The sequence below is a fragment of the Prinia subflava genome, assembly GCF_021018805.1.
Source record: "Prinia subflava isolate CZ2003 ecotype Zambia chromosome W unlocalized genomic scaffold, Cam_Psub_1.2 scaffold_32_NEW, whole genome shotgun sequence".
NCBI classification, from domain to species: domain Eukaryota; kingdom Metazoa; phylum Chordata; class Aves; order Passeriformes; family Cisticolidae; genus Prinia; species Prinia subflava.
Genome location: NW_026960609.1, coordinates 706,935 through 732,219, shown reverse-complemented (window position 1 = coordinate 732,219; position 25,285 = coordinate 706,935). Strand labels below are relative to the sequence as shown.

The following is a 25,285-nucleotide window of genomic DNA, read 5'->3' as shown; positions in this document are numbered from 1 at the left end:
TTAGTTTGAGTGACTTAGAGTATCTAGAGAAATTGAGAAAGTCTTTATGACAAACTTTGGTTGAATAATACTCCTATGATTCTGAGATACTTGGTATCTTAAATGGTGTTTTTATCATAGTCATTAAACATGATTCCAGTTACAGTGGATATTAGAAAAAAAAGAATGAAATTAAACTGCAGCCTTCTCTATGAAAACTTGTAAAATAGCTATATGATTTATGTGGTGGTATTTTGTATGCATCTCTACCTGATCCCCAGAGATACTTCATTTGAAACTGTATTTAATATTTCAATCTTCTCAGCCACATCAACAGCTGTTATTTTAAAATGCTTCTTTCTTTCCCTCTAGGTATGAAAGCCGTTCATATTCTATCACTGGCTAAAATTGTTAGAAATGCCTGACTGGTTTTAAACCTAGCCCATTCTCTTTGGCAGAAGCAATCCAGACATGGAAGTCCATATAAAGTAGTGTCTGATACATAAGAACTAATGAAGAAGTTCATTTTTATGTAAATGTAACTTTGTTAGTACTGCCAAAGCCAGTGTGGAATATTTTAATTTACTGGCAGTGGATACTGTATTTCAGTGGCACACATTTTCAGGGTGTCGTGGTTGCGGGGGGAGGTCAATTTTTCCAGGGGAAGGTAAGTAGGCCAATCAGTGATCAGCTTTTCTGCTGGCACCTAGATTGGTCACTCGGAAGTTTAGACACACCTCTGAGGACACAAAGAGTTAAAAGCAAGACTCCAGGGGGGTTCGGCCTCTTTTAGATTCTGGTTTAAGCAGACAGATGTCTCAAGCCTCCTTCCCCTGCCCAGCCACGAGGCTGGGTGGGGGAGGAGAAACACGTGGTCAGGCTCAGGTAAGCCGGAGCCCCGGGGGGGAGAAGAGAGTAGACAAGACTCTGGAACTGAGCTGCCCCAGCCAGGATGGAAGAGTGGAAAACTGTAGAAGTGCCTTCTGTCTGTGCTCACCCCCCTCCCCCCCCCCAAACTCCGGGAGAAGGTGCCCAGCCACGTGGGGGTTGCCGAGCCTGGGAGTGCCTAAGCCTGCACCCTGCCGGGAGCTAGAAACTGTTAACCCTTGCTTGGCAAAAAGAAACTTTTCTTAGACATTGATTCTCATGACTGGTGATTTCAGAGGAGAGAGGGAAGCGGCCTAGGACCGAGATGATAAAGCACGATTAGAAGGAACCCGATGAGCAAAGAATGAGAGGAGTAGCTTTCTGAGCTGGACTTTTCTTGCATAATGTCAGCCATAGACTGAACTTAAGTCTCTTTTGAACATAAACTGCATTTTAGGTAGATACAGCTGCCCCTGCTTTTGCTACAGTGACTGGCACTTGAAGAGTAGAGCGAGCAGAGAAGAGAAGGAGAAGGTGTAGTGGAGCCCTCTGCCCTCAGGGGAGACCTGCTCTTAGAACCTCAGCCCCTGGGTAAAAAGGGAGAGAGCTCGGCATGCTAGCATCCTTAAAAGAGCCCTGTATGCAGCTTTCAGACTATAGACAGCAGTGAGAGTGCTAGACATAAGAAAAAGAGAGTGTCACCCTGGCAGACTTCTCCAAGCGGTGCCACGGGTGACATAGAAACACATAAAGGATAGACCCGTGTTTTCTGAAGAACAGTCTGTACTGTGAGAGAGACTCCTCTCTCCCTTGCTGAATTGAAGATTAGTTTATTTTTTTAAAGTAGTAATTGTTTAATCTAAAACCCAAAGGTTTAGTCTGTGAAGAGTAGTGTGTGGGAGGTAGAAACTGAGAGAAGAGAAATGTTCTGAGAAAGTTTTTATTTCTGTCTCTGTGTATGTTTAAGAGTTTTTCTGTCTCTGTTCTTATGTAATGTAATAGAGTTTTAGTGTTTTTTTGTTTTCAAAATTTAAGCCTGCTCTGCTCTGTTCCTGATCACATCCCACAGTAGTTGTTAGAGAAAAAACATATATTCATGGGTGCATTAACATCTGGCCAGTGCCAACCCATGACACAGGGCTTGGTTAGCAGTTATTAAAGAATGTAGGTAATCTCATTGACAAAAGCAGCAAAATATGTGCTTGGTGGTCTCCTTTTCCAAGGATGTTTTTGGAAGCCCAGGTGTGATGGTCAGCACTTGGGGCTTTTCTGTTCACAGCTGTGTGCTGTTGCTCTGGAAAGGGACGAGGGAATAGAGTTAGTGCCTACAGTTGGGGAGGTGGTACTGGGACAAGCAGTAAGGCTTGTGGAAGGATTTCCAGTACTGGAGTAGAGAATAGTTGGCTGTTTCAGACAGTATGGGAAGAATTGGCTACAAACTCACTAGCTTAGTTCTGAGGGGCTGCAAGGACATCGGGGGAAACTAGCACTCTTGCCTATTTTCTCTAGTGTTGTAAATCTTTATTAGGATAAAAGGTGGGCTTTCTCAAACTCCTGAGTGGCTCAGAGTTCTCTTACAGGGTGCTTAAATTTAAATTCAACTTTAATTATAATTCTGCTTTTGTTGGCTTTGGTGAAACTTCCCCAGGATCTTCAGGTCTGTAATCTTGGTGAGATTTCTGGGGCCTATAGAGATCTATGTAAGGTACATTAAAATACATAAACACAGCAGACTTTGAGTCTGTGAGTGGTCTGGGGCAGGAATGGGCAGTAAAGTAAAAGTCTCTGTCTTGGTTTGGAAAGACAAGCATCTGTCAGGGAAAACTGGAGTTTCCCTTGGAATGGAGAATGTAAACCCCCCCCTCTAAATTATTACAATTTTGCAATTAGGAGCTTTCAGGCAAAAATATGGGAATAGGAATAACAGTTGTTTACTAGGAATATTAAAAATACAAATGCATTAGTACAAAAAACCCCAAACAAGCAAACAAAGTCCTAGAAAACCCTGACAGAGATACAACCTGACACCCTGTTGTCAGGGTGTTGGAAGCAGTCCAAATAAGTCTTCCTAGAGTAACAGATGTTGTTCTGTGAAGTAGAGATGATCCTGTAGAAAAAAGGGTCCAGTGCTGGTAAAATAGGTCCAGTCTTCCTCCAAGAATTCAGGGAAAACCAGCTGAATCAGTGTTTGGGATTGCAGGTTTTATCCCAGTGGAAAGCTTTGGCTCCTCCCACTGGGTGGAGCATCTCACAATGGAATGAAGCAATGTTATCAGTCATGTGAGAGGCCTTAAATGGCCCATGCACAGGTGATGTCCCTCAGAGGAGGATGGGTGGAGGAAGAGATAAGAAGGCACTGCCTTATCTGGTGTTATCAATTGTCCCATTAACAGAAGGCATCTGCCCTCTTCCCCCCACTAGAGTTACAAGAGATAAAGAACAATATCTCCCAACTGGCTTCAACAGATGAAAATAGAATACACATTTTTGGTTACATTTTTCAAGCCAAGACAGTCTCTTAACCGAATTGTTTTTTGGGGAGGTGCCTTTTATGATATGGAGCTGGATAGTGCAGAGTGTCCCTATAACTAGTTTTGCTGTTGTTTTAGCTGTTGTCTTCATGTAAGTGCTGGAACAGGCTCTCCTGTATGTGAGATGAAAGACATAGCAGCCCTTTTTTTTTTAAATTAACTAATTTTTTCTTTTGTATCTTTGCTGTATAGTAGCACAACAAAGCTCCCCATTACGGTTTAGTTAACAGCACAGCTTTTTAAATCATTGCTTAAGCCTTCAGATTTTACATCCCAAGAGTAAGAGGAAAAACAGAAAGCTGAGGTGGAAAACTTGAAGCAAATTGCACTGATAACTTGGTATAAGAAGTGCATTGTTCTTGACTTGTAATTCATAGAAATGGATAGGCTGGTCATTGGAGGGAAGACCTTTTGAAGTATGTGAAATTTTGCTACAAATTCCTGACGCTCTTTGAAAACAGGGTCTCTACTGGGATTGGAGACAGAGCAAAACGCAGATACGACCAATGTGGTTATAACATATGTTCTCCCCGTTTATTCCTGAAATGGCTGGTTTTATACAGTATCAGTTTACAGTTGCAGGTGCATTTCTATTGGCATTCAGCGTGAGAAAGAATGCAAACAATCTTAGTTTAAGGCAGCCACCGTGTTTCTATTCTAACTGTCCTAGCTAAAGCATGCCCACACCTTAACTTAATTTCTAACTGCACCACAGGTTTATCTACTACTACATGGGCCCAAATTTTAGGCCTAGCAGGCCCAAATCTGAGGCCCAGTTTGGGATAGCTCAACCTTCATTCCATAACACATCCTGCTCTTGCTACAAATTCCTTCTTTTTCTTTTGAGCTATCCAAACTGGCTCTGTGGCACGGCTCGCTACTTTTTGCATACACTGTTACAAGCAAAGCACAATTTTATTCTCCCAGAGAAACCCCATGATCCCAGCTATTAAAAGCAAAAGAATAAAAGCACAGTACTCAGTCCCTGCCATTCATCCATACACAGGTTCTAAATATAAAGTCCCAAAATCGTCTGCAGTCTCTTCTTCTTCTTCACTGCCTGGTGATATATCATGACTGCAGGATTCTCTGTTGCTGCTGGGATGGTCGATTTTGCCTCCTGTCAACGCAGCTGCAATGATGTGTCCCTGTTGCTCTATCGCATCTTGCATGGCTGCTGTGAATGCTGCTGTCTCATTGTCTTGTTCAGCTCTGGCAGCTTTTACTAGCATCTCATCAACTCCACAGCCTTGGGGAAGGGAAGCTAAAACAGTCCTGGTATGTGAGTTGGCATTCTCAAAGGCAAGGGAATGAAATAGATGTTCTTGCACTTCTGCAGGTAAATCTGGGGCATCTTTCAAAGCTGCAGATAAGCAATCGATGAAGTGGCCGTATGGCTCAATGGCCCCTTGCTTAATATTAGCATATGATGCAGGCTTGTTCTTATCTGGCACTAATAGCAAAGCGTTGAGTGTCCTGTGGATGAAGCAGAATGGTGAAAAAGCAGTATTTTAAATCAATGATTATGATGTTCCACCCTTGAGGTATCATAGGTGGTGCTGGCAGGCCTGGTTGTAAAGCACCCACTGCTTGCATTTGTTCGTTGACTTTGCGGACATCATGTAATAATCTCCATTTTGCTGATTTTTTGGGGATAACAAAAATTGGTGTGTTCCATGGACTCACTGAGGGTCAAATATGACCTGCTTCTAGTTGCTCTTGTACCAATTGCTTAGTAATTTGCAGCCTTTCTTCTGTCATTGGCCATTGCTCGACCCATACAGGAGTTTCAGTCAACCAGGTGATTTTTAAAATGGGTGGCTGCTCTGCAGTGGCCATCAAGGAAAATGCTGGTTAGTGGTTAGGATCATCCCTAGCTGAGAGAGCACATCTCTGCCTAACAATCCTGGGAGCTCTTCAGGCATTGGCATAACATAGGGTTGAGCCACAATGACTTGATTGTCTTCAAAGATAATACTGATAGGGTCTGCGCTCATTGAGGGGATACTCGTGCTGCTCACCCCCACAACGTGGGTGTAGGGAAATTGCAGAGGCCAATTAGGCGGCCAGTGCAGTTGATTTATAATGGAAGTGTCTGCGCCGGTGTCGAGAAGTGGTGATCGGGTGACGAACTTCGCTGGTGCTGGCTGCAGGGGTGCAGGGGCTTCAGATCGGACCGGGTCCGAATTCTCGGAAGCCAGCACGGGGGCTGCCATGTTTGTTTTGGTCACATGTGCTGATGACATCAGCTCTCTTTCCGGTGAAGACAGAGCTGGCACTGCCCCGCTCTCGGCACCGCCCCGAACTCTGCCTCTTTGCTGGGTCACTTGCGCCCGCCCCGCTCCGCCTTCGGCCCCGCCTGCCTCCTCATCTTTCACCACGCCCCCTGAGCCTGGTGGCCGAGGCATTTCTTGTTTGCTCTCATTCTCCCCAGGAGCAGGAGAAGGCACTTCCTGCGCACAGCTCACATGGCTGTTTGCTGTATCCAGTACTGCACACAGGGAGAAGCACACTGGAGCTGCATTCCCTCTTACGGGATGCATGGAATTTATACTGAAAACCTCACTACTTTAGATGGTTTTTTTAACTCTTTTGGCTTGGAGGGAGACACCCCCGAATCGAAGGGAGGGGCTGCCTTCTCTAAAGCCAAAATGGCAGCTTGGGCAGGTCTGCCTTCCGCAGCGAATGTCTGCAAGGTATTTATCACTTTTTTTCAAATCATGCCTAACTCTGAAGCAATCTTCAGTTCTTTCCCTTGTGAAATAACAGAATCCCATAATAATTCACTTATTTCCTTACATTCTGCTTCACTAAAAAGAACCGATGGCTGGTTTAACTTTCTGTTTTTCTGAGCCCATAGGGTTAACTGTTCTATATCAGTTTCTTTTATGTTTTCACCCCTTTTAGAGGCAATTGTTGCTAAGAGTTGCACTGCTGCGCGAAAATCCTTCCCCATGTCTTTAAAATCCTTCTTTTCACTCATGCCAGCTGCTTACCTCTCCCTTCCACCACGTGTCGTTGTTCCCCTCCGGGTGAAGCAGATGAACCACGCTCTCCAATCCCAGCTCTGTAAGCTCAGCACTGCTTGTGTCCCGATCGTTTGAATATTCAGTCCGAATCTTGCACACAAGGCAAACCCAAGCGGCAGAGACTTTCACCGCATCCAAGCGAGATTCATATTTATACGAAAAGTTTAAAAATCAGAATAAAATCCGCATCCAAGCGTAATAAAATCAAATACAATCTGCATCTAAGCAAAAATAAAAAGCAGAAGAGAAGTCCCTGTTCCAGAGCACCAACTGAAAACAGGGTCTCTATTGGGATTGGAGGCGGAGCAAAACACAGATATGACCAATGTGCTTATAACATTTCTATTGGCATTCAGCGTGAGAAAGAATGCAAACAATCTTAGTTTAAGGCAGCCACCGTGTTTCTATTCTAACTGTCCTAGCTAAAGCATGCCCACACCTTAACTTAATTTCTAACTGTACCACAGGTTTATCTACTACTACACGGCCCCAATCTGAGGCCTAGCAGGCCCAAATCTGAGGCCCAGTTTGGGATAGCTCAACCTTCATTCCATAACACATCCTGCTCTTGCTATAGCTCTTCTCTGTTCAAGAACTTATTCCATCTTAGGTTGTGAAACACTGTTGTATTTCATGTAAATTTGGTTGTCTGAGCATAAAGTAAGAGCTAGGCATTTATAAAGCACCTCTTCCATAGGTTTCTGAATGAAAGGGATGAGAGGGGTTTTGGTCTCAGTTCATATTAAAAAGTAGAGGAGATCTGTAGGCAAGATGCCCCAGAATGCTTGCTGAAAAGAGACTATGTAGTGCTTATTTATCTTGGATATAAAGTACAGTCTGAAATGGACTCTGTCTGAAATTGCTCCTCTGGAATTTTAGAACAGAAGATAAGAGGCATGTATTGTTGGGGAGGATTTTGTTAATTTTCTTTTGAACAGAGAGGGTTAGATAGGGAGCACAATGTGTAGAGGGTATCCCTGCCATTTTAAAGATGAAAAATATTACTTCAAGATTAGTTTATCTGGAAGCCCTCTTAAATTCTTATTCTCTGCATGGTGGGATATTTACTACACAGTTGCTTCAGTGAGTACCAATGGTTTTGAGCCTCTTTCTTCATGACACAGGATCTGCCATATGCATTCATCTGAGCTAGTTCCTGTGTTGTTCCTTGGTTTTGTCCTACTTTAGTTTGAACTCTGTTAACATAATGATAACCTATCTAAGAAGACCTGCTTGGAATGAGAGAGAATAGTATTGTTTCCTAAATGGATTTTTATATTATTCCTCTTAATAACTTGTAAACATAGTGTTGTTATTCATGTTAATAGTTTGGGGGTTTTATAGATATTTTGGGAGGTTTTGGATATGCTTTCTGAATTCACACAGTAAGTCTTGTACTCAGGTTAGATTTTTGTTCTAGAACAAGCCTCAAAGATCTTTTTTCCTAGGTGGAGTATTTTCTTAATGCTTATTGCTTTGCTTATTGAAGATTATTATATGTATTCATAATTATTGAATAAAAAATACTGAGAATGTAGTGTGGCAGCATAGAGAGTGAAAAGAAATGCAATAGTTTTTACAGATCTTAATGTTGGAATGATCAGGGTTAATTATGGGAAAAATAAGCAATCATATTGTTAGCTTCCTACCTGCTAAATAAATATCTCTTCTAATTCTTGGTAGGAGTTGGATGAAAATTATATCCTGCCTCTGCATTCAACATTTTCTGATTACATCATACTTAATTTTCTTATTCCCTTTCAACAGTCTTGGGAATTAAACTTCATGTTTTGTTAGTACTCCCCGTCATTTTCTCCTCAGCATGTCAGTCATAGACTTTCTTTTTAAATTCATATGCTAAGCATGTCTGAAGATGTTCCATTTTAGTCATCCTAGAATAATCTTGACTAGCAACAGTCCAGCTGTGGGAAGGCAAACTTTAACACAGGGCTACTGAGCAGAGTAAAGCAACTCTCCCTGACCTCTTCTCTGATGTGTCTGAACTCCTTTTGATGCCCTGTGCAGCACAGACTGGACTAGAGCTTGTAGTACTTGGTGTAAAATATCCTTACTCTTCAAATCTCTGTAGTCAGGCTTCTCTTGTCAGGCCAGGCAAAGAAATATTTAATTATGGCTACCTTGAAAGTTGTTAAGCGTAGATCTCGACCTTCTGTCCAGAAAGAGGCACTCAAAAATCTCCTGGAAGTCATTGTGGATTTCCCTTGCCTAAAGACTGTGTGTTTAGTAGGAAGCTGATCTATCTGGTTGATATCAGTTTCTTGTTCTCTCTTGGCTGATGAAACTGAAGCTGTTTCCTACTTAGACAAGACCAAAATCTTAATGTAAAAGTTTTGGGTAGCAGAGAGCTACTTTAGTCTTTAAACTCACCCTGAATTACTGCTGTAGTAAAACATAGATCTTCCTGTCCTTACACTTCATCCAGAAGTTTTTAAGTCATGGATGAACTTCATATGTTATAATGCATGTTTATGTACATTATTCTTTTGCATTAAAATATCTCTTCTATAGTTTTCAATAACTGTGCTGCTCTTACTGAGAGTTTGCCATAATACTGTCTTGAGTAATTTTATTCACCAGCACTCTGAGGATAAAGTTAAAAATACATATGCAACCAATCCACTAATATTTTTTGTTTTTTCTTTTTTAAGCAGGCTTTGAAATTTTCTTCTGTAGAGAAGGTAGACAATGTTTTGACTTCATTATTGAAAAGCAAAATATCTACTTATGAATTCAGCCCATTCCAAAGTGACAAAGAGCACCATCACCAAGCTAGTGAGTCGCTTGTTCTATGTATTGACTTTTATTACTGATGCTATGGTTATTACTTATAAATGTTTATAAGGCAGTCCTTAAGTATTGAAAGCCTCTAGTGAAATGGAAGAATCCACAGTAAAGACAACATAAGCAGAAAAAATGGGAGAAAGAATTCTGTAAATCATTACTTTGTGACTCAGTACTTCATATTTATACTTCTCTGGATTTTTGATCAGCATTGGATTAACTGCAAATTGACAGCTTTACAGCTGAGCAGATTTATACTTACAGAGAAAACAGGCAATAAGAGTCATGTGGAGATGCCTGTACATGATATGTTTTTTACTAATTGCTCTTCTGCAATGCAGTTTAAACTTCACTTTTTCCAAGTATGGGGAAAATCTGAAAGTTTTCTTTATCTGGAGAGAATGGTTGGCTTTTGATCTTAGAACAGCACTAAACTTCTCCAGTCAATTTAGTACCTATGCACTTAATGGTTTTCATTACTTCAGCTATAAAGATAGTTTTGTTATTTTTAATTTTTAAAAGAAGGCGTCCCAGTGAGTTAAGATAGGGTTTCTCTATAAAGTAGATACATTATATGCACAATTCAGTCATGTATCAACAGAAGCCGCTGTTAGTACCAAATGGAGGGCCGTGGTTGAATTCATTAACCACTTACTAGGGATTCAAACTGGTTTGCAATAAACCAAGAGCATAGTTATTTAGCTTATGTTTTGAAAGCATCATTATGATGTTATTTCAAATGTGTATTAAACCTCAGCTTTTTAAAGAAACTTTTGGGGAAAAACAACACTCAAGAAAATGTGTTTTCTTTCTAAAATACTTGAGAAAGATGAGCTTAGGATGCTGCTTGACTTCTGTTGTGTGTAGCTGGACTACGGTTTTGAGAGAAATAAGCTCTCTACAATCAGTAAACCTACCCCTCCTCATAACCAAATACAAACAAGTTTTAAAGGTAGCACTACTGGGATTGCCATCATGTTTCCCTTCCTTTTCTTTGTTGATACAATTTGCTCCCCTGTATTAGATAAACATGATTCAATTTGTAATGTAAAAATGAGCTTAAATGTCAATGTTAGTAGAAGCAAATAAATGAGGTGCCTGTCCTTGACATTTTCCTGTGCAAGACTGCAGGATGGGGTGGATAACACAGATTCAAGAGTCTTTACCGTTGTGAAATATTAGTTGATGAGCAGAAGATTTTTCACTTCTCTAATAACTATTAGATTTGGTGATGTTTTTGAATATTGAGAATAATGCTAACCTGCTATGGCCCCCCAAAAAGCCTGTGAGTTTCTAGAGTAAGCTGACTGCTTGAGCCAATAATGACCTCAAAATGAACTGGTTTGATGTATGGCCCAAAAAGAAGGTGCAAAGTTATATGCCCAGATTCTTCATGAAAGAACGATGTATTTGCAGTGCTGAATGCACTCAAAATGTGGGAGGCTTAGACTCTTATCCCTCTTCTGCCTGAAAGGTATATAAACCTGTCTCTTTGACTCTCATAAAAGCATCCCAAACAGCCACTAGACACGCCCAGTAGTGAATGAGAGGAGTGCAAGCTTTTAGCATGAGTCATAGGGATGAGAAAACTTTCTCTGTATTGTTCTATATAGATGCTTTATTTGAACATTCTCGCACATCAGGGTACAGCTGATAAATTGCTGCACTTGAAAGATCTCAGTATGACCTCAAAATGAACCAAGAATGGAGAACTTATGATTAATTTATTGGATAACTAATGACTCGCATGGTTTGATTTCTCACAAAGGGTGCAGCTGTGTGATTAAAAACTTGGGAGTGTAAAAGTAAATACAGAAGGCATGTGATATAATGAAATTAGAATGCAGTATGATGGTTTCCTATGTAGACAGTGATTTAGATCAAAACATAATCAGATGCATGTTTGCTTACATAATTTTTTAAGAGGCACTCCCATCCCCAAAATGGCTGTTCAACATTTTTTTAGTATGATAATGCAGTACTTGGGAGCAGTCAGTGTCTAGGCTGGTAAAGTCAAGATAGGTGGCAAAGATGCAAAAAGTTAACTGATACAGAGGTACAGAGGAGCAAGCTAAATGCAGACTGAATAGAAACCACTGAAAAAAAATGTGTTTAACAGCATTAACTGGAGACAAAGCCAAGACTTGTCTGGGATTTTTAGTGGTGGTGTCATCCCTTGTGAAAGAATGTAACTAAAGGTGGAAATACTGTCTGAAATACTGTACATCCCATACTGAATTGATTTCAGGGTATGTTGCATGTAAATTAGCCCTTAATATTCTGGTAATAGAATCCAGTCAAAGCATACATAAAAATTCCAAACTCATATTTCAAAATATTTCTTGAGAAATATGTTTCTTCTTGGAAAGCCCTGATTCTTAGAATCCTCAGATTTGACATTTTTGTTGCATTGTTTCCTGTCCAAGAAATAACAATTTACTTGAGGAAAACCTGTTTCATTTTCCACTATTAATTAGTTTTCATTTTTCACTATTAATTAATTTTCATTTTTTAGAAATTATCTATTACTATTTCTCTAATTAAACTCAACTACTGATGCTTTTGAAAAGTCCTGAACTTGCTTTGTAGAAAACAGTGCTTTTTTTCACCTAAAACGGCTAGCAGCATAGCAAATCCTATCCTGATTTCTGTAATTCTTTTTTTTTTCCAAGTTGAAACATCTATTCCAAAAGAAGAAATAAAGTCTGGGTTTTTAGCTTCTAGCAGAATAATGGGAGGAGGGAGGAGGTACTGGTATTGGCACTGTAGAAATCATCTTAGGTGCTATTTAAATCGTTAAGAAAAACAACCATGTCCTGTTTCAATAATTTGGGAAATAAAAGCAAGATGTCTTACAAGATGTGCATAAATACCACTGTAGGCTGCTGTTTCCTTACTACAATTTTATGAAAATTCCTGCAAGCTAAGACAATGCTATGATACAGTAATATTAGATTTTACGCTCTGTTTTATGGCTGAGGTTTTCCAGAATTCTCTGCAGAGAAGAGAAAGGATTATGGCAGGACAAAACATACAAAAAAAAAAAACAAAAAAACAAAACCACAAACCAAAAAAAACCAGCAATTCCCTCTTAACCTTGTGTATATCAAATAAAACTTTAATTAAAAGCAAGCACTGGCCTCAGTGTAAGCTGAAAGTTGAAGAAGCCACCTTAAACACTTTAAAATATGCCTCTTGAGGACTTTCCCTTTAACCTTTCCTTCCAGCTAACCCGTTCTTAGTGTAGGTGCCAAACACCCACAGCTTTTCTCTGTTAACATTCTTCATTAAAGTACTGGTGATGAGTAAAAGCTGTTCACTACTTTACCCTTATAACTACTACTTTTGCTCAGTTCTGTATAGTTAGCTGAAATGTACCAGTTGTTCCAGTTTCACAGCAGACAAAATTTCCAGCAATTTTCACCAATTCAGTGTGACAAACTTGCAAGTTCGGGAATGGTATTTTCTGCCTGAAGCATGCGGACTTTCAAATAATTACAGCCTCTTCTACTGTGTATAATACAAAACTTTATTTAAAGTGGTTAAACATGGTATGATGGAATTTTATTTACAGCAGAACATCTAGTTTGTCTTAAGAGTTCAGCTCAGTTTTGAGAATTGGCAATTAAAGAACAGTTACAATTTAAAAAACAAACACAAACAGATCTTGTAGTGGGCTTTTCTTACCTGTTATTTTGACAGTGGTACCCATAGTCATCATTGATTTCTGCTGTAGAACCTGGTGGAGAGTTCTTCACCTTTTCCTAGTGACATCGGAGGGATTCAAAAAGTTAGTGGTGTCTCTTTTCAGAATGAGGGTGAAACCAGGGTCTCTATATGGGGCTGTAACAAAGCAACGTACGATACGACCAATGTGGTTAAAACATACGTTCTCCCCTTTATTCCCGAAATGGCTGGTTTTATAGTGTCAGATAGTTTACAGTTGCAGGTGCATTTCTATTGGCATTCAGCATGAGAAAGAATGCAAACAATCTTAGCTTAAGGCAGCTACCGTGTTTCTACTCTGTCCTAGCTAAAGCATGCCCACACCTTAACTTAATTTGTAACTGTGCCACAAGTTTAATCTACTTCTACACAGGCCAAAATCTGAGGCCTAGCAGGCCCAAATCTGAGGCCCAGTTTGGGATAGCTCAAACTTCATTCCATAACATATCATGCTCCTGATACATGAGGGCAAAAAACAAAGACCAGGAGGCTTCAATCATCTCTTTTGAGGTCGTTAACCTTACTATATTTCATAATTACGTATGGATTTGGGGGAGAAATTTCTGAGAGACCAAGTCCAAGGACCTCTTTTTCCCTTCACTGCATGGGAGACAAAGCTATTAGCTTATGTTACTAGCTAATTATTACTAGCTATTATTAGCAGAGAGTGACTACTGGTACCACAGTTGCATACAGAAATGGTCATTGAAATATTAGAGGTTGCTGAAACAACAGCAGCCATCTCCACTGTCAGTATACCATTTACCAAGACAACAATTGTACTGAGGTGGCCTCAAGTAGTTCATTGCTTTGGGGGAGGGTTTATCAGCAGGTGTGGGAAAGTTTAGCCCTTGAAGATTGTGTCCTACTTTGTGTGAGTGCAGGGTGCTGCCAGTTGAGTGCCTGAAAATCAGAGTATTGAAAGCTGTCTTGAGTTAGAGAAGCTCAGTTGTCTGTGGGTCCTCATAATGACTTTTTGCCTTGTGTCACAACTTGATGCCACCGGGCTTCAGGTTCATGAGCAGAAGAGACGAAAACTGTCCATTTGGATCATTCATTTCCTTTTTGAGTTTTATGTAGAAGATCTCACTATACCACCAGTGTTGCTTTTAAAGTTTTCCTGACTGATAACAAACTTTTTTTTCTGCTTCCTACAAGGAGCAATAAAAAAAATGCTTTTTTTTAGGACATTGATTTAAAAATTTATTTATTTTTACCATCTTTTATGGCTGGCTGAGGTATTTAATTTGTTAATGATGTAGTTTCCTGTAATGTTCAAAGTATGTAAGTGTAGGAGTCCTGCCTGTATAACAAACTCAGCTAGGGAGGAGTTGAGTGGTGACAAGAAAAAAAAGCTCAAGTGCAAGGACCTGAAGGGATTTTGGAATACCTCTGTGTCACTGTGCTGCGTTTCAAGACCTCAGCATCCCTATTCCAGCTAGCCCAGGCACTGTGAATATATCGCTTGAGGGATCAGTTCGTACACCGTGGGAACGATGCTGATTCCCACGGGGTTCTTGTTTCTGAGAGACCCTCTCAGCAGCGGTGGTGAAATGACTCGGACAGAGGCAGGAGGAGGGAGGCAGCGAATAGCAGCGGAGTTTTACTGCACGTACAAACGCATTCCGGCGCACTGCGACTGCGCGCAAAAGCAGTCCGCGCAGAGTTTTATCCAGATAGGGGAGAGAGAATGGTGAGGGTACAACAACCAATGAAGGCAATCCCCGGGACCGTTAAGCACGCGGGAAATTTAACTTTACCAACCGGGGAAGCAGGGAGGAATACAAAAAACCGCAGGCAGAATGAATGACAGGTAACGGACTGTTACATAACGACAGGTGCACACACATGCGAGACAGAGAACAAAGGAATAATACAATAAACCTAATAAACCTAATTTGCACACTGCCACACCTCTGTTTTATATTACTTTAAGAGTGCAGAAATGCATTCTAGGCAGTTATATACCTGCCTAGAGCATGCTTATGAATACCACCTACTCTTCTTCTCTTTCTGTTGGTAAAGAAATCACAGCATCCAGTCCATTGGTAATATAGACTTGATTGACTTTCAGATTTGTAACCATTCTTTTGGAGTCTTTTAGTATGAGTGGAATTTCATTTGGAGCATGTTATTAATACTGTGTTAAGGCTCTTTTTACTGACTATATTTGACCTTCTGGTGTCTCCTGACAGGGTGCAAACTATTGAGTAAAGTTCATAAAATTTACTCTTCTTTAAAATTACTGCTCAACACCTTTTGCATTGCTGGACATCTACAAAAATAGCAAAATCGACAAGTACTAAGAAAAGCAGTTTGAGGATTTGTGGAAGTTTTTTAAATATTAGCTCATGTCTGAACAGTTTTTTTTAAAGAATCCTGTTTTTTTCCTACATTTAGAAAAATCTAGAGAAAAGTAAGAAGTCAAATGCATGTACTCTGAACTAAAAAATGATAGTTCTTCAAATGACAGAATCAAACCCAGTTTGTGGAGCTTTAATTAAAATGTTGAGCAATACTGAGTAAAGAAGTTGTATAGCATCTATTTGTCTCACAAACCTTAGCTGCTATGCAGTTTTAAGATTGTCTACTGTAGCCCAAAGGGTTTTAAAGCACACTGGAACTACAAGAAAATATAAACTACTGCACATACTCTTGTTGATGGAAGTTCACCTGCCAAGGCTTCTAAAACAAGTGGTTTGATTTACACAGGTGTTGTGTATTTACAGTTTCTTGATTAGATTTTTCTTTGCCTGGTGGAAATAAGAGTCAGGCAATACTACATTTGTTTAAAAATCAGTTTAGGGTTGTTAATGGGACTTTTGAATAAATTTTAGTCCACTCAAATTCCTTCTGTCAAAAAAATATTGGAGTGGAATAGTGCTGGAAAATTCTTTGTCCAAAATGCAGTCCAAATTGTCCTAAATTTTTTTCTCAGTTAGTACTCAGCTATGTCTATTCCAAGAATTGCTCTTGTTCCTTATATTTAATGATGGGGTGAGATTTTACTCTCTACCATATTATGAGTCTGCCGGAGCAAAAAGGGTGGGCAGGGGGGTTCACAAATTCACCACTGCTGAGCCAAATTTCACTATGCAGAAGAATGTAAAAATTAGAAAGTTTGTTAAAGACTGGAAGCTAAGAGATTTCCAAAAGGTGTCGTAACTTCCTCCAGCACGCTGTAGGCTGACAATGTGCTGGCTAACCTGTAGGACAACTGATGACAGGGATATAAAATAAAACTCAAGAAAGATAGAAGAAACTGTAAATTCCTGAGCTGCAGTCCTGGATACAGATACAGATACAGATACAGATACAGATACAGATACAGATACATGTGAAAATAGACTGTCTGGAGTTGAAGGGACCATGAAGTTATTGCAAAAACAGGCAGGTTGAACACAAAGAAATTACCAGGACTAACTGGCATTCTTTAAGATCTCTGAGGAAATTTTAAAGTAGAATATGTGAGTTTCTAACAATATAATATTTCATTTCTTTAGTACTAGGAGGTGTGACCAAACCAGGAGTTGATGCCAAAACCCAGTTTTTTTAAGTGACCTTGTGACCTAGATGCAGGTTAATGTGTTCTCTCTACAGGACAAACTAATAGAAGTGTTAATAAAATAAGTCTTCTGTAATGTGAAATCTGGCTTTATGAATTTCTTGTAGGTTTTTTTAAGAGTCAGTAGACCTGGTTAAGTCAGCAACTGACTGGGTATGGATGAATAACTGACCAAAATCAGGAGGCAGGCAATTGGGAAAAAATCTTTTTTTGCTAGTGATATGAAGTGTTCGGGGTAGTAAGGAAAAAGGCTAATGGGGCAGAGGGAATGAGAGATTTAGTAATTATGCAGTAAAATGTCAGACGATATTCATTACAGGTAAAACCAAAGTGGTGCAAGTGAAAAAAAGCAGTCCTATGTTATCCAAAATGAGAGGATTTGAGCAGGCTATTAGTGCTGAGGAATAGGACTGTGCAGTGAAGGCTGGGACTCAATCTTGGGGTTGGAGACAGAGCAACGCAGGTCCGACCAATATGGTTATAACATACGTTCTCCTCTTTATTCACAAGATGGCTGGTTATATACAGTAAGAATAGTTTACAGTAACAGGTGCATTTCTATTGGTAGTGAGCGTAAACAAAAATGTAAGCTATTACAGTTTAAGGCAGCAACTGTATTTCCATCCTAACTATTTTAGCTAAGGCATATACACACCTTAAGTGAATTTTCTAACTGCGCCACAGGTTTATCTACTTCTAGGCAGGCCAGAATCTGAGGCCTAGTTTGGGATAGCTCAACCTTTATTCTATAAGTCATCCTGCTCCTGCTACAGTGCAGTTCCCTGATAACATCAACTTGTTGCTAGGCAGCAGATCAAAAAGCTAATGAAACACTAGGAATTCTTAGAAAAGGAATCGAGGACAAAACAGGACATAATTATGGCAATGCATGAATTACAAGGCTCACCCCAAAGTTGAGTATCATATGCAGCTCTTCTCCTGTCATCTCAAAATAGTTACAGTAAAGCTGGAGAAGGTTGAGGAGAGAGCAGTGTGTGTGGTGGAGTTGGTTCTCTACAGGACCCAATTAACTAGACTGGAGCTCTTCAAGAAAGAAATTATGGGAATGAGTAAATCACTGGAATTGCATAGAGGGCAGACAGTAATGGAGAATAAGATGAATTAGGGACTGTCAGTTGAACCCTACAAGGAGCCAGGCTCAAAGCAAACTAGAGGAGCTTTCCTTCAGGCACTGGGGTAGGAAAGACCCTCAGGGTGCAAAAAGTTGATGCTCCCTGGGGCAGGCTGGATGCATGCCTGGAGAAGAGATACACTGCATGATGATTTATAAACCAGTTGGTACACAGCAAACCACAGGTAATCAGAATGTAGAGTATGCATACAGAGAGAAGTATTTTTATGCTTGAACTCTTTTTCTTTGTTATTGCTTGTTTGGTTGTTGTTGTATGTATCTTGTGGTCACTCATAGAGTTAAAATACAAGAAAGATGCTGAATGTCCCAGTTCTCCAATGTAAAAATGGTTTTTGATAGAAATTCATATCATGTTATTTCAGATAAATCCTAAAAACTTTTGTCTAATACATTCATCTTTAAATTCTTTGATTTTTCATTACAGGGCTAAGCAATTTTTTCCAAGTGTCTGGTAGTCCTGTGAATTTTCAGAAATTATATTTAATATCAAAACAGCATCATAAACCTGTAAAAACATCCCACTCAAAAATATTCTACAGAAGCAAAAGCATGTTTTGGCTGTAGAATTTTTTGCCTTTTGCAAGACAGATTATTTCTCAATAGAACTGAAGTGCTTTAAAATCCCTCTGTCAGGATAAAATTGAGATTTCTCAGTTACACCAAAGGCTCCTTTATTGATATATATATATAGGCACTGTAAAACTGTTAACTGAAAAAATAATTCTTTTGGTGCTAGTTCTGTAATGGTCCATGACTCAGTGTGGGTCCCCAAGCACGCAGCACCTCGGGGAGCGACACTTCCCCCCGGATCTCTGATCCTCTCAGCTGTTGCTTCTCAGGGCACAGAGAGGATGTTGGAGTCCAGGATATCCCTCTGGCCACCCTGGAGGGTTTGGAAACTGGACAGGGGGATCTGGGATCTGTACAAGGGGGTCAACCAGCCTCACACAGAGCCCAGGAGGACACTGCCTCTGATTCCTGTCCATGGGAGTGAATACTCACATGCAGGAAGAATCACAAGCCAAAAGAATTTTAAATAAGTAGTAGCTGGTTTATTATACAGTGTAAATTAAAAAAAATAGGATTTTTAGTATATGGGGCTGAAGAGACAAGATGGAGGAATTGGGGAGTGGCCCCTGTTCTCCTTGTTCTTGCTCTCGTCCCCCATCTTCTGCTGAGTTGGATTTTAGAGATTGGTTTAGAGTAGAAACGACATGTTAGTATAGGTAGTAGACATTGGTAAAGTTTTGTAAATAAAAAGTACGTTTTGGACGGTGGTTGGGTCAAGGGTACTGTACATAAGGTGCGGGGCTCTCTGATCCGCCCCAGTCCTGCCGTGTGTCCTGCTTTGCTGGGGACGCCTTGCAAAGCTGGGAAAGAACTGATAGATAATTAAGAATAAACAACCTTGATAACACGGACTGGTGGACTCAACTTGTCATCTCTGGCTCCGGTGTGAAACACTTCAGGCAAAGAGAAGACAGAAAACCTTACTACCTCGGGGAACAGCAACCCCGAGGAAACTCCCAGGGAACAGCAACCCTGAGAAGAGGACACAGAGGTGAGACAGGTCTTGGGGTGAAACTGAGGTGGTTTAATGAAGGTGTACCAGATGCCCAAGACCCTGAGCAGGGGTCAGGCAGTGGGTTTTATGAGGAGGTGATGCAGAACAAACAACCCATGAGGGTACAGCTAGGGAGGGGTCCAAGGTGGAGTTTACATCTTACAAACTTAGCAGGGGGAAACAGGGGAGGGGAATGATACACAGGGACAAATAGGGCATCGAGTAACTAAAGATTGATAGGGAAGGTTCTGGGAGAGGGACAGGAATACAGGGGATTGACATTTGGGAACAGAGGAGGTTAGCGAGAAGATAGGCAGCTGGGGGCCAATAGGAGAGTCTCTAAGGAGTGGCTAGCTAATAAGTAAAAGGGATTGACATATAACCGATTGATAGCAATTAGGGTAAGAGTCAAAATATAATACAAGCTGATACAAAGACAGGCACCATTATAAGGAATGGGGGAGGATATGCTTAGGGAGGACATACAGCAAATCCTAAAGCATAACCATAATTTCAAGCAAACTCCTTATGATTGCTAACTCACATATAAAACAGAAGGCTAGCCAAGAACTTAAAGCAAAAGCACAGTGCAACATAGTTCAATATTGGGAGCTTGATAACTGTGATTCTACAGCACTAGTATTCAAAAGAGGTTTATAGAAGAAGGTGTTCTATAAAAGCAGAACTTGTGTTTCCATTATACAGATAGCCATTTGAAAGAATTTCCTACCCTACTTCACTATGCAGCCAGATTTGGCTTGAAGAACCTTGCAACATTTCTACTCAGTTGTCCTGAGGCCACATGGGCTTGCAAAATAACCAATAAATATGGAGACGATCCAGAAAGTATTGCAAAGAAGCATGGGCACAAGGAATTAAGAAAATTAATCAAAGAATTGTCAATAAGTTCATGTGCTTTCCACATCATCTACAACGAGGGGGCTAAGATGCACTACTGAGATCTCATAGTATCACTTCTTGTAAAGACTAATATGTTGTAGCTCTTCTGTCTGAAAATACTGTTGTACTCTTGTCTCAGAAAGAGGGGTAAAAATGGGCTACAGCCACTTTCTTTGTGCATTGATGGTGAAGATCAGAGCTTTTGCACTGCTTGAATTTTAGGCATATAATGGAAAGGACAAAACAGTGAGCAAGAAGTACCTTATGTGGCCTGGTTAGATTGGTTCTTTCAGCACCCAAACAATGGTTATATTGTAGGTAGCCTAGACCAGATGTCTAGAGTAGGAGATAAAGACTTCTTTAAAGGTCACTTTGAGAGGCACTATGAACTCCCTTAGCACTGCCATTCTTCACCATTCAAAAAAGAGTTGTTTCCCTGCCTTGCTTGTTCATGCCACTGTGAAGGAAGGGTAAATCTTATCACCTTTAGATGGAGTAAATCTTTCTTCAGCTGGGTATGCAGGAGGGGTTTGGGACAAAATTTGGCTTTCCACGTGAAAGGTAATAGTAAAATAAGGGTCTCTGCATAGTTCTACCATGTAAATTATTGCAAATAAAATCTAAGAGAATTGCAGTACAAAAACTGTACTATAGTGACATTTGAGAGCTTTAACCTATTTCAACTCTTTTTGTGCTTACTGTAATATGTACAGATATGATAATTCTACAGGTTTTGATACTGTAATTGAGATCAAATTTAACTCAAGAAAATATGTTCCCCTTTACCATTCAGCATAAAGCTGTTCATAAAACCATGTTGTCTTCCTGGATCAGCATGTTAGTAATTTCACATTTAACTGCTGTAGTTGCCTCACAGTCATCTTTGCACTCGTCAGAAACCTCCTGCCAGTAGCAGTCAGGCTACTGACTGTAAGGTCAGGCTTTTCAGTTCTTGGAGTTGAGCAGTTTGGCTTGAAGAGAATGGAACTGTATTCCCTAACCTCCCTAGCTGTGTATCGGAGTAGGTGCTGTCTTTGTATGGTCAGATACTCCCAGTAAAGCTGTATGTAAAGGACTGGTAAGAACAGGGAGAATATGAATAATGTGATACTTAACTCTTGGTGAAATACCTTGATTTTTTTTCTAAGATGGGCATATGAACTGAAGGGTTGAAACATGGATGAAAAACCATTTTAGAAACATGGTTTCCATTGATAATTTTTCATGTTGAATGAAAATTATTAATTCCATAGGACATTTGTTTTTTACACTAGTGTAGAAACTCAATTTCTGATGTGTTTTTGTTGTGCACTCCACATGGAACTGGAAGGTTCAGAAAATGGGTAATTTTGTTTTAATCCTAATGCACTCATACTTTGATTTGGGGCTTCTTCAAGGGAAGACAAGAAAGCATGGTACAGACAGACTAAGCTGATACACAGAGAGTACATGGCGATTTTACAGTCTTTTCACATTTTTAATAGACTTTGCTTGTGATGGAAGGCAGTGCTTGTAAGGGTGATTTATTTCACTCTAAAAAGCATTTAAAGTGTGTGCATACCTCTGGTTGGCTTTTCTTTATTAATAAGATTATTAATTGTCCTAATAAAGTATAAATTTGTCAGTCTAAAATGTATTTAAAATGCCAACTGAGCTCTACAATGTAATTTTTCATTAAAACACCTCTCATGGTCCATACCTGCTATTGTTTGCACGTAAACAGTTAACAATAATTGTTCTATGCTTTCCCAAGCATGAATACTTATACCAGTATGTTGGGGGTTATATTTGCCTCTTTTTCACTTACAGAATTTTTTCCCATAAGTTGCTAAGAAACCTTCACCACAGTACTTAACCAGAAACAAAGGGAGTAGTCGAAGGACATGGCAGCACAAGGCTACACCTATTGTTTTGAGTGTCCGGGAGTTTCTCTCAGAGGAGAGAGATAACGTGAGCTTTGGGAAAGGTAAAAGACAGAGCTGGGGGGGCAGTTGCTCACTCTTGCTCGCGGCATCGAGGAAGACAGTCAAGCTGCCCCTCGCTGCAGGAAGAGTTTGCGGCCATCACTCTGCCTCTGCCTCGTCCTGGGAAATCTACCGTCATCTGCTAGTGTACCCGGAATCCTGAGCTCGCTTTCTCCGGCCCTCCCCCCAACGCCGCTGCTTCTTCGGAGTTTTGAGGTTTTCCTGCTACTCTGTAGCCCCGCACTGCCCAGCTCTGCCGGGACAACCCCTGCTGCTCCAGCTACCAGCGCAGTGCATCTGATCTCATCCACCAGCCTGGGACTTTCCACCCTTCCAGCTTGGCCTCTCAGAGTCCTGCAGGGACACCGAGATCAAACTGCCCTGGGCTTTTGGGAAAGAAAGCCCTCAAGGTTCCTGGTTCTGTTTATTATTAATGCTGTAGTTGTTTGTTTGTTTGTTTGTTTGTTTTGTCATATATACTAGTAAAGAACTGTTATTCCTATCCCCATACCTCTGCCTGAAAGCACCTTTAATTTTCTAAATTAGAATAATCTGGAGGGAGGGGATTTGAATTCTCCATCTCTAGGGAGGTTCTGCCCCCTTCCTAGTAGATACCTGTCTTTCAAACCAAGACACAGTATTGAAGTAAAAACTACTCTATGGACACTGTAAACATGTGTAATCTGGATAGGACATGCAGTTGGTACTACCTGTTTTCAGTTGATTCAAATGGTATGGCTTACAAATGCAATGCAAGTAAAAATCTGAGTGTACTTCAATTCTGCCAAATGTAATATGATATAGAAATGTTAGCTCCAACCACTAGAAGAAAAACGGCTTGTGTCCCCTGTAATAGTGCACTTAAGCACAAAAACACTTACAGTACCTCTGTAATTGATGGGAATGTGGAAAAGAAATATTTGCATGGCTCTGAGCCAAGAAAAATTTAGTTTGACCATGTTCCTGGATCTTCCCATTACAGCTGTAGTGTTGACATTACTTATTATTACCATAGAAGTACTTTTGCATTTGGCATACCTCTCACTGTTTTAAGTGTTGCTTGTGTTTGTTTGTTCTTTTAAGGAATAGCCCCAAAGTACAGATAGTAAATCATTGCTTCTATCTAAAAGAGCTGTTGGGTTCCAGAAAAATGAATGCATTAAAACATACATTTGATTTTTCCAAAATCCTGCAACATGTCTTTCATTTGCTGGAGAAAAACCAAAAAATCCCAAAAGTGTCATTTTGAGCTGGAGAATTCCTAGGGAAGTAAGAATTCCCTGAGATGATTAGAGAGAGAGAGCATCAAAAGATGAAGTTGCAACAACTCAGCTACTATTTCTACCTTCAAGCCCAGTGGGCTGTGCAGGGCTGTACAGCCTTTTTTTGGAGTCTGCTGAGCAGGTCAATGCTCAGGGCTTTTAGTTGCTGCTGCTTTGTTGGTAAGGCCCTCCTGCTTCCCTGTCCAGCAGGCTTAGTGGAAAGGTGCTCAGGGCTCTGTTGGCAAAGGTGAGCCATGGGAGCTGGCTGGCTTTTGTTATGAACGAATTCTCAGTGAGTGTGGATGCTCCAAAGGCTGCCCCTGTGTAGCTGCCGTGGCCCGAGATGTGACGGGGTTATGTCTCCAGAACTCCTGAGACTACTGCCGCGGCCCCCAGCCCTGAGGGATCCACTGCCGGACCCCTGTAGCCATAGGCGGGGCCCTGCCCTGGGGGGAGGCCTTGGCGGCCACCTGAGCCACTGCAACTGCTGGTTTTGCAGCCCCTGCCCCCCGGGAAGTGGCGGCCCCGCCAGCCAGCCAGGAGCCGTGGCTGGGCAGGGGGGGAGTGCCAAGCGTGGTTCTTTGGAGCTCTGGAGGGGGCAATGGGAGGCGCCGGTGCCCCGGCGCCTCAGAGACAGGTGACCTCCGTCCCTGATGGGGCTGGGCAGCCATCCTGCCAGTCCTGCATTTCTGCATTAGCATGTTAAAAGTGAGTTGATTGTCCTAGCTGTGTCTACTGTAATTGGAGCTCACCTAGTTCCTCCCCCCATGCTGCCTACTCGAGGAAGGCACATGCAAATAATATGAACACACAGTACACTGGGAGAGAGTTCTTTGGAGATGAAAGGCACCCCAAAATGGAAGACTGGACACGGTGAAAGATCCAGGTGATGCTCTCGCCGAGGAGGAGGTGGACGCACCCCCTGACCTGGTTTGAAAACTTGCCATGATCTATTAATAGTCTTACGGGCGTGGGGACTAGGCCACCTCGAGGGTCAGAAAGCGAGAAACTCTGGCTTGTAGAAAGATGAGCAATCTTAAATGAATCTGATTGCTGTCAATATTTCTTTAATTACTCCAAATGTTATTGCAATATTGCACTGGCCCACAGCTCACTGCTTTCAAATATCTGGTAGACTATGTGACAGAGAAGAGGATTTCTGGTTTCTGAAACTCCTAATCCATCAGTGAGTCCCTGGTGAAGCTTGCTGGGATTTAATTCTTGACACAATATTTTAGTGCTCAGAAATGTTAATTACATATATTCTTTGGTACACTGGAAGTTACCTAGCTGAAATGAATAAATGATTGACTGTATTCTTTGATACTTTTTAGTGAGTGGATATTCACACATCCAGTTCTTCAAGAGAGGCTTCCTATTATCAGGTCTTGGTGTTTTATGTTTAAGATTTGGTTTAGGGAATTTATTTTACTAAGTGACAAGATTTCCCTCTTCTTTTCCATGTGTTCTCAGAAGGATGTGCTTCCTGTAATAAAAACTTGCTAGCATATACTGCCTTTTGAGGTCAGGTAATTTATGCTTTAGTGAAGAGATAAGGTAAAGACTGAGCACATAAAATTTTGGCTTCAAGGAGGAAAGGCTAGATTTTTCATTTTGAAAAACCAGCCATTGCACTACTACACACATTTTTTTAAGTTTCTGTATTGACTTTTATTCAGGCTAGAACCTTGCACCTTAACTGTCATTACATCTCCTTTCAATAACTATGCAATTGAGTGCAAGCTTCTTGCAAAAAGAATGATAAGTGGAACTGCAGATTTGGAAACCTTACTTTTGTGTAAGATGCCTATTGAAATTTGTGTGTAATTTAGAATGAATGAGAATGTTTTTTTCCAAAGAATTGTCTGGTACTTAGTCTCATCCTTTGATATTCTGTAACTATGGCAGTGACACAGTGGAAGTCAGTTATTTGCAATTCCTTA

The 25,285-nt window shown here is 40.7% G+C and overlaps 1 pseudogene; it reads left to right on the top strand.

The window, feature by feature from the left end:
• LOC134565044 (B-cell scaffold protein with ankyrin repeats-like) overlaps window positions 1-25,285 on the top strand; it is a 198,661-nt pseudogene that overhangs the window by 45,255 nt on the left and 128,121 nt on the right.